The sequence below is a fragment of the Mastomys coucha genome, unplaced genomic scaffold, assembly GCF_008632895.1.
Source record: "Mastomys coucha isolate ucsf_1 unplaced genomic scaffold, UCSF_Mcou_1 pScaffold17, whole genome shotgun sequence".
Classification (NCBI taxonomy): domain Eukaryota; kingdom Metazoa; phylum Chordata; class Mammalia; order Rodentia; family Muridae; genus Mastomys; species Mastomys coucha.
The window spans coordinates 3,965,058-3,971,616 of record NW_022196899.1 but is presented as its reverse complement, the minus strand read 5'-3'; the positions used below and the strand labels follow the sequence as shown (position 1 = coordinate 3,971,616).

The 6,559-nt window shown below is 41.3% G+C and overlaps 1 pseudogene; it reads right to left on the bottom strand.

The window, feature by feature from the left end:
* Positions 1-1,869: 1,869 nt before the first annotated feature.
* The window catches only part of LOC116094706, an 18,427-nt pseudogene continuing 13,737 nt past the window's right edge, over positions 1,870-6,559 (bottom strand).

The window sequence follows — 6,559 nt, the reverse complement described above, 5'->3', positions numbered from 1 at the left end:
AAGGAAATTGTTTATGTCCTTCTTAAATTTTTCTATCACCATCGTGAGATATGATTTTTGATCCAAATCTTGCTTTTCTGGTGTTTTGGGATATCCAGGACTTGCTGTGGTGGGAGTACTAGGTTCTGATGAAGCCAAGTCATCTTGGTTTTTGTTGGTAAGATTCTTGCATTTGCCTTTCCCCATCTGTTGATCTCTGGTGTTAGATATTCTTGCTGTCTCTGGCTGGAGCTTGTTCATCCTGTGGGTCTGTAAGCCTGTGTCAGCACTTCTGGGAAATCAGCTCTCCTCTGATAAAACCTGTGCACAGATGGCTGTAGATCAGTCATCCTTCCTGAATCCTGGTGTCAGAGCACACCCTGGAGACAGGCTCTCCACTTGTGGGAAAGATGCAGAGAGGGCTGTGGATCTGCTGTCCCTCCTAGGTGTAGATGGAGGTAGAAAGGATCCTGTTCTGGCTGCCCTGCCACTTGTGACGCCTGTGCCTCCCAGCTGGTCCAGCCTTAGAAAGTCACTGGAGAGAAAATGGAGATCTCAGTGGAGTCCCTGGGTTGGAGCACTTCTTGGAGGCAAGCTCTTTGCTTGCAGGGAAGGGGCAGAGAGAGCTGTGGATCCACAGTCACTCCTAGGTGTAGATAGAGGTAGAAAGGGACAACAGATATTTTTTAAAAAGAGTACCTAGAGAGTAAATTATTGCTAGATATTACCAAGCTGGGTAGATTGGAGACTGCTCTTATTTTCATTTTTTATTAGATATTTTCTTTATTTACATTTCAAATGTTATCTCCTTTCATGGTTTCCCCTCCAAAAACCCCTATCCCATCTTCCCTCCTCCTGCTCATCAACCCACCTACTCCCACTTCTCTGACCTGGCATTACCCTACCTTGGGGCATGGAGCCTTGTCAGGGCCAAGAGCCTCTCCTCCCATCAATGTCCAAAAAGGCTATCCTCACAAGGTCCCCAGTGTAGGAGCTAGAGAAAGGACTTAAGAAACTGAAGGAGCTTGCAGCCCCATAGGAAGAATAACAATATGAATCAACCCATACCCCCAAGAGCTCCCAGGAACTAAATCTTATTCTCGTTTTAAGTTGGCTGAAAATACAAATAAAAATCAAGACCAAAGTCAATAGATTTAACAGACATTTTCAGAGGTCTAGCATCAGAAGAACCCATGTGCATAAATCTGGTAAACTCTATTCTCAGCCTTTGATGTATTGCTCATGAAGACTTGAGCACAGACATGATCATGCTGGGTATGTGTTCTGTGATGGGAAGGGCTAAATTCTAGGTGATTAAACAGGTGAGGGGAACTCTTTTTGATCCTTCAATACCCAGCTCAGGTATAACTGGAACAGAACAGTCCTAACTCCTGCTACTTGAAGGCTTCTGGCTTCCACAAAGCTGTATGCTTGCCTTCTTCCACTGTTATTGTCTGCTAATATATGTTTTTCTCTATCACACAGTGAGTGAAATCCTCGAGAACCAAATTACTTTTCTCTCCCATGCTTCCATTCCAGAAACTTCATAACATACTTTTCACCATATTGTGAAATACACTTGTGAAATATTCACAGAATGTGTTATGGTAGTTTTAGAAATTAACTTGTGTAAGGCAGGAGTTACCTGGAAAGAATTCTGTTTACAAAGCAGGGCTGAGGACAATGTCTTTACGTATATAGTCACTTTTATTTTATTTTTAATATATATGAATATTTCACTTGCATGTACGTCTGCAGAAATCAGAAGAGGATGTTATATTCCACAGGATTGAAGTTACACATGTTGTAAGTCATAGTGCTGGAAGTTGACCATGGTTCCTTTGCATGTTCTGAGCCATTTCTCCAGCTCCTTGGGTATATCATTAATACTCCACATATTGTGTGTTATGCCCATTCACTTTATGCCACCTTGTTAAAAGGGAATATAGATGCATTAGATGTAAAATTCCTAGTCTTCATCAAAAAATGTTCATTACCAGTGGGGACCAGTCTCTCTGCAAGCATAAGCAATCTCTAACCTTTTGCTTTGCAGGCTGAGGCCATATTAAGAGCACAAGGTCTGGATGGTCTTAAGTCACATGCCGTATGAGGGGGCTTGAGAAGCCAGCTGCCAACCAGAAAATTCCAGGAAAAAAAAACTTAAGGGAAGCATCTAACATACCTCACAGAAACTATTGTTTACTTGGGAACGTAATTAGTCTTATAGTTAGGACACCTTCTAAAGCTCCCTCTGTCTTTTACCATTGGAAATGCTCACTTCCGTAGTTTAATATTTATTTTTCTAAACAAAGATAGATTTTGTGAATACTATTTAACTATTTCAGTGCATCATCTTGCAACCAAAAATGTACTTCTGAATAAGATTTTTTCTTTTTAAATTGAAAAGATTCGTTAGGGAGCAGTGTGAGTGACAGTAACACCTGCTCCCATCCCCAAATTCTACTGAAGAAGTCAGGACAGAAAGTCACAGCGGTGATAAAATGTGATTTTTCTGTAGAATACGCTGTAGGAAATGCATTTAGGTCATTTTACTTTTTAATGTATATGAATGTTTTGCTTGCATATATGTCTGCAGAAGTCAGCAGATGATATCCCCTTCCTGAGATTGAGGTTATGGGATGAAGAACCTACTCCAAAGTCCTTTAAGAAGCTTGTAATTTTGACAGTGATATTGGGCACAAGAGAACACATCAGGTCGTCCTATCTCTATAGAGAGCAGTTTGTGATGGAGTCACAGTGCAGCACTTTGATGCCCTACGTAAACATCATCAAGAGACTTCTCAAGGAAACTTACTCCTCTCATTCTCCTGCAGGTTGAGTTACAGATTTACATGTAGATGCGTGTCAAATCCTAACCAGTGAGAAAAGAAAAGGCTGCTAGTTTTTCTGGGTATCCTGCTTATCCTTACCAAAGAAAGAGCAAACAAAGCTTTTTTTCTTGGTTAGGAGAACATTGTGGTTTCTGGAAGAAATGCTTAAAGCTATTAAAAAGAAACCTGTGTGCCGCGGACTTTCCATCGCCAACAGATCATGGACAAAGGGCATGATACAGCGAAGAGGAGCTGCTGCAGGCATCCAAACTCCATGCTGCTGCTGTGTCTGCACTGAGGGCTATATGAGATAGGCTTCCTTTGTTAGGGCAGGCTATGTTAGCATGTCTGTTATTTGACATTGAAGCTTTCTTAAAGTCTTATGCAGTGTAAGTTGCTAACATGAGTATAAATACACTGTGTAGTTTGTATAGAATACTGGAGACTGGAGGGCCAAAGTCCTAAAGCCAGAGCTGATTTTGAAGGGAACTCTTTTCCAGGCTGCAGAGAGACAGCTTTTCACTGTGTCCCCTCACAATGCAGAAAAGTAAGAGACCACTCTTATTCTTGAAGGCTCCACATCACGACCTCGTTAGCCATCCAATATCCTCTTTTTAGTGCCATGGAATTAGGAATTAGGAACTCAGTAATATGAACTGATTTAAGTGGGACACGAAAGGTAGTCCATCTCAGTAAGTGGATCAGAAGATGGTGGGGCCTATCAAGTCTCTGAAAGGCTAGGCACATCTTCTCTCATTGAGGCCAGACGAGTGACCTCAGCTAGGGAATGTATTCCACAGTTCAGCAACAGCTTCTGGGATAACCCCCACTCTGGTTGCTTGGGACCCCCACAGAGCTGCACATTGGCTGCGTATGTATGTGAGGAGGCAGAGGCAGGTCCAGCCCGTGCATGCTGTTTGGTTGGGGGCTATGTCTCTGAGAGCTGGCAAGGGTCCAGGTTAGATGACTCTGTTGGGTTTCCTGTGGCGTCCCTATTCCCTTCAGGGCCCTCAACTCTTCCCCCAGATCTTCTCTAAGAGTTCCTGAGCTCCATCCAATGTTTGGCTGTGGGTCTCTGCATCTGTTTCAGTCAGCTGCTGGGTGGGGCCTCTCAGGGGACAGCTATGCTAGGCTTCTGCCTGCAAGCATAACAGAGTGTCATTCATAGTGTCAGAGATTGATGCTTTCCCACGGGATGGGTCTCAAGTTGGGCTGACTGGCTGGACATTTTCCCAGTCTCTGCTCCATCTCCAGTCCCTTTATTTCTTGTAGACAGGAAAAATTGGGGGTCGAAAGTTTTATGGGTGGGTTGGTGTCCCTATTGCTCCAACAGGGTTCCTGCCTGGCTACAGAAGGTGAAATCTTCATGTTCCATCCCCAGTGATGTGGGTCACCCAGTTAAGGATAACCCCTTGATTCTTGGGCATCTGTGTTATCCCAGGACTATCTGATCCTGGAGATAGCCCCCCAACCCCATGCTGTAGATTTTCCTTCATTCTCATGGCTCTCTGGCCCTCTGTCCCCTCACCTGATCCTGAACCCTGCCATTCCCCTCCCTATCTTCCTGCATTTGCCTCCTGTGACTACTTACTCCACTACTGTTGCACCAAGAAGACTACAGAAGATGACAGAGTAGCTGCAAACATTCATTCCAATTTTTTTTTGTTTTCTATTGGAAATGATACCAATTCCTATTCTGCTGCTACTATGATTCAACCACAGAGCAATCCTGGTGTGTTAGGATGAGTTGATACTTCCTGGTACTCTGGCTAAGTTCCTAAGAGAAAAATGGTTAAGATTTAGCTGAGGGTGGTTCGTGACACTATGAGTTATTATCATACGTGGAGCCGTGTAATTACATGAGGGATCACAAAAATGTTGGCATAGAAGTTTCTGAATGAGAAATGGCAAAACGATAATTAAAAATTAAGCACATAGTGAATCCAAGGCACTTCTGATCGTTTTTGCTTATACTATACCTAGCATCTTCTTTACAAAAAAAAAAAAAGTATATTGCACCATACTTGCCACCATGACAAGTGGTGCCAACAAATGCTGCTGTAAAGACCTTAGCTCAGGTTTGAGGTTCCTGTTGTTATGAATTCCAGTGTTTTTACTGTGCTTAAAAGAGATTTTGCTCTTGCCGAAACATGATGTTTTAATTACAGAAAACAAAGACTCAATATTTTCCTACTATAACTCAGCCTGTAAACTATCAAATTTATTTATCTTTGGATTGTGTTATAAAATGTTGTTTGAGATGTTGGCTTGAATTTCATTGGAAAAGTTTTAAGTGATTTTGGCTTGCGATTAGGCTAGAACTCCCAAGGAATTTTGAAAGAATCTTAAACATACTTCTGCTGCTTTGTACGATGTAGTTATAGCAAGCAATGTTCCCCATATTGATGATTGTAAAATGTAAATATCAATCAATTCTGAAAACACTGAAGATCTTCTATGTCTGAAGTATCAAATCCCAGACAAGATTTAGTTCCCTATGTAAACATAAACAAGTACACCCATCTTGTAATTATGTAAATTTACTTTGCATTTAATAAATGATCAAATTATGTGTATAAATCATTGTAAAATTAACTTCTTCATGACTTACCCTTAAATGTTGGACTTGTGCCTTTATTTTAGCTGCTTATTAACATTTCTTAGATGAAAAGAGGTTGATAGGGGAAGATTTAAAAAGCTGTAAGTGGACCGAAGAGATGGTTCAGCAGTCAGCAGTGTTCACAGCTGCTGTAGGGGATCTAGGCTCAGTTCCCAGAACCTACAGGCAACCTGAACCTTGCAGCTCTGGTTCTGAGAAATCCGACACTCCCTTCTGACCTCCATGGACTCACATAAACTAAGGTAGACACAAATATTCACAAGAATAAATAATAACAAATCTTGAAAAATATTTCTGGTCTAAACTATTCATACAAAAAAGAAACCCAGTGACTTTAAAGAAAGTTATCTGTGTCTTTCAATTCTAATTAAATTCACTGATAATTAGAAAAGTCAAATTCTCTATGTAAGCCAAGCTGATTCAAACAGGAACACTCAGGCACATAATTCTCAGGTCACAATATTTGGATTCATTTTAGAGCCTTAGTCATTCTGTTTGGGAACCAGCCAATTCTGGGGAAAAGATCAGATTATTTATGATGCCTCCCAGTGAAAGTAATTGCTTTCAACGTAGAAATGACTGATTTATGACCATCAGGAAAGGGAAAGTCAGAGGTGTTATCACCAAAAATGTATACTTTTATATTTAAAGATCATATATAATCAAAATCTTAACTGTGGTTTGGAGGCCAAGTACAGTATGTCTAATAGATTTTTAAGAGAACATTGCTTTCCTCTGAAAATACAGTGGTAAAATACTTCAGCAACTTAAAGTAATCAGCTAATCAATCTCCAGGCAGTGTCTGCATACCATTCATGTTGGGGCTGGCATTCAGGAAAGAGAGCAGACTTTTTTTTTTGTGCAGGGCAGGGCAGGAGCACTAAGAAATTAAGAAATGGCCGGGCAGTGGTGTTGCATGCCTTTTTTTTTTTTATTAGATATTTTCTTTATTTACATGTAAATTTCTCCCTTCCCAGTTTCCCCTCTAAAAAACAAAGAAACAAACGAAAACAACAAAAACAAACCCCAGCTGCCTCCCCACTCGCCATGCCTGCCACCCTACCCTCTCCTGCTTATAGGCCCTGGCATTCCCCCACATTGGGGCACAGAACCTTCACAGGGCTGAGGT